The following is a 3,646-nucleotide window of genomic DNA, read 5'->3' as shown; positions in this document are numbered from 1 at the left end:
AGAGAGAGAGAGAGAGAGAGAGAGAGAGAGAGAGAGAGAGAGAGTTGTAAATGAAATGAAGCATTTACCAAATACCCTGGTAGGGACAACACAAATACTAACTGATAGCATGCTTAGCTCTCCAGTTGATGGAAGCTGTGGTCTGCTAAGAATACACTCCAAAGGTATCATGAAAGTCAAAAGCATGTTGCATCTACCTCAGAGATGGGGAGTGTGTGGCTAGTGGGGGAACTATAGATAGCCCCAAAAGCCTTAGGCTGCAGATCTACAGCATTCCAGTTCTCCACAGACATCTGATCAGCCTGCTGTTTAGAATCGTCAGCACCTTCACTGGCCTTTAGGGGAAACTTCTATTCACCCTGTAGGGAAGAGGGTCTATCCTTCCCACATTCTCTTCATTTTTTCTGTCACGTGTACATGAGCATTTGTGCATAAGGGTGCAGAACACATGCATGCCAAGTAGACTTTACTTCCCACAGATGTCGGCTTCCAATCTGACTAAGTAATCAGACCTTAACTATTTTGGAGTTCACTCCCTGTTGTAGTATAACTTTTCCTCTAAGTATTTTCCATCGTCCATGGAACAGTGACAACCTTTGCCAGCTACTTACGCAGAGTAATACAGCAGCGGCAGCTAAGGCTGTCGGGCTAGGGCTAGGGCTGTTAACACTCCCAAGTAGAAGGAGAAAGTGTCACCGGACCCTCACCTCAGATTGCAGCCATTACTCCCTTCCTCTTGAACCCAGCTGTGCATGTTCTTGGGAAATGCTGAGGTCTATACAAGGTGGAAGGTCACCTGACAGTGGGACTTATGTGCAGCTTCCGTGAGATCAGAACCTGTGAAGGGATGGCACGCTTGGGTGGGTTACACTGGTAAGAAGGGATGGCACACTTGGGTGGGTTACACTGGTAAGAAGGGATGGCACGCTTGGGTGGGTTACACTCAGAAGACTTGAATGGAGTCATTTCCTCAGTCTGTTGTCAGTTCCCTATTTGGGGTATATAGACATTTGTCCATATCTCCCCAGAAAAGCATCAAAATACCCATTATATGTTCTTCATCTATTGAGTGTGTTCCCAGTGAGGTTCATTCAGCTTTTCTCCCCTGCTCTGAGTACTGGGACCGTTAATTTTTTCCTTTATGGCAGTCATACTGGATCATCTCCTAATATGCACTATATGCTACAATTACTTCATTTTTAAAATCCCATAAAAATATCATACTTACACACATGCTTGTGACTACCAATCTATTAATTTTAAATAATTTCCCCAAGAAAAAAATTACTAAAGTGATTTTTTTTCTTTAAAGACAGGATCTCTAGCCCAGGTGAGAACAATCTTGAATTTCCTGCTCCCTCTGCCTCTGAGTCCTGGTATGTCCCACCACACTTAGAGCTCCTACCTGTCAAATAGGTACAGGTACAGGCACCTGACCTTATGGCCCCAGCCCAAACTGATATATCTGTGTCAAGAGACTATTTTTAAATAATGTATAATTTTATTTTATACAGCTTTCTTGCAATAGAGAAGTTTCATATCTTTTGACTTTTTTCTTTAGCTGAGACAGCAAGAAAGATGATTACATAGTATATATGTTAAACTTGGACACAAGTGACAACAGAACTACCCCTGAATGTCACAGGTCCAGGGCAGAGGGTTGGTGGGGACTGTGCTGTTTGTGAACAAGGCAGTCTCTCAGGGAGGACCTCTGTGTTGAGAGGGTGAAATTCCAGATCCTTTGAGATCTGCTACACACAGTAGCAAACAGGCCAACTCGTCCCAACATCCAGGCCTCGGCAGCCTCAGAGTGCATCGGCTGGCTTACACGAGCCCCTGACTGTGGAGTCTCATCTCTTCACTTTACTCTCATTCACAAGAGTTTCAAAAATATTCAGGAGGCTTGGCTTTTGTTTTCTCATGGACCTGAAATAGCTTTTTATATAGATTTAGGAGACTTTTTGTCACTATGTTACACACCTATAATATAGTACTTAGAAAGTAGAGGCAAGAGGATCAGAGGTTTAAGGACAGCCTTGGCTATATAATAAATTTGATTATTTGCTTTAATTTTTTATTTTTTTTTTTCAGAGACACTCACTACGTAGTCTAGGCTGGCAAGAAACTCACTATATTAGCCCAACCTGGCCTCAAGACCTCTGGTTCCAAGAGCTGCGATTATAAACATGCCTCACCACACCTGGCACATACAGCAGATGTGAGGCCAGCCTTAGCTACCTTGTCTCACAAGCAAGCAAACCAAATGGATTCTTTTCATGTGTTACAATAACATTTATCATTTTTTTTGAATCTTCAAAAACAAACAAACAAACAAACAAACAAACAAGTTTTGAGCTGAGTGCCTTAGTGTATTTATCTGTAATCGCCTTTCTTGGGAAGCAGGGTAACTCCAACTTGGAAGCCAGCTCATTCATGTACTGAGTTCAAGCACATCGAGTGACTAATCTAATTAACATATGCACTGCTTCCTTTGTCTTCTGAGGTACCTTTTAATTTATTCCTCGCATCTTTCACTTATTGAAGTTTTGTAGACTTTAAAACAGAAGTCAATAAGTTAACTATTTCCTGCAGTGGACACCTGTGCCGGACAGCACTTGGATGTGGTAAGAGGGTGCAGATTTTTAATTACTAAGAAGAGGTAAGCAAGAGGATGCTATCATTTTAGACTAAAATACTACAACAGCTGACATGGATTACTGTCATTTATTGTTCTATTTTTTCGTCTTGAAGATTGGCTCAAAATAGAAACCCCCAGTGTTCTTGATCTGGTTCTCCTTTTATAGAAAGCTGTTGGTGTGGTTTTAAATGAACTGTGGGCCACAGAGTACTGTCTAGCTCTCTCTGAGATATTTGGCATTAGAGTCTTACCTTCGTCTCTTCCAAGTGCTTTTGAGTTCTACTAGAAGCAGATAACTGTGAAGCGCAGACTCTCTTTTCTCGCAAATGTGGGCAGTGAGTATTCTTTAGGCATGTACATGGTCTCATTATTTCAAATAGTTGAATTTGGTTTTTTCCTTAAAACATGAGACTTAGCTGGGTGGTGTAGTGCATGCTTTTAATCCTAGCACTCGGGAGGCAGAGGCTGGTGGATCTCTATGAGTTCAAAGCCAGTCTGGTGTATAGAGCAAGTTCCAGGACAGCCAGGACTACACAGAGAAACTCTGTCTGGAAAAACAAAATAAAACAAAAAAAAAGAAAATGAGGCTTTTCTTTGTATTCACTTTTTTAAAATTTATTTATTTATTTTATGTATATGAGTACGTGGTAGCTGCCTTCAGACACACCAGAAGAGGGCATCAGATCCCATTATAGATGACTGTGAGCCATTATGTGGTTGCTGGGAATTGAACTCAGGACCTCTGGAAGAGCAGTCAGTGCTCTTAACTCATGAGCCATCTCTCCAGCCCAAAAATTTTTTTGTTTTGTTTTGTTTTTTTTTCTTTGGGTTTTCGTAGCCCTGGCTGTCCTGGAACTCACTCTGTAGACCAGGCTGTCCTCGAACTCAGAAATCCACCTGCCTCTGCCTCCCAAGTGCTGGGATTAAAGGCGTGCGCCACCACCACCCGTGTATTCACTTTTGAGGTTCTTATAATCAGGACGCTCACAGGAACAATGTGTTTATTAT

The sequence above is a fragment of the Grammomys surdaster genome, unplaced genomic scaffold (assembly GCF_004785775.1).
Source record: "Grammomys surdaster isolate TR1022 unplaced genomic scaffold, NIH_TR_1.0 67, whole genome shotgun sequence".
Classification (NCBI taxonomy): domain Eukaryota; kingdom Metazoa; phylum Chordata; class Mammalia; order Rodentia; family Muridae; genus Grammomys; species Grammomys surdaster.
Note: the sequence above shows the minus strand (reverse complement) of the source record.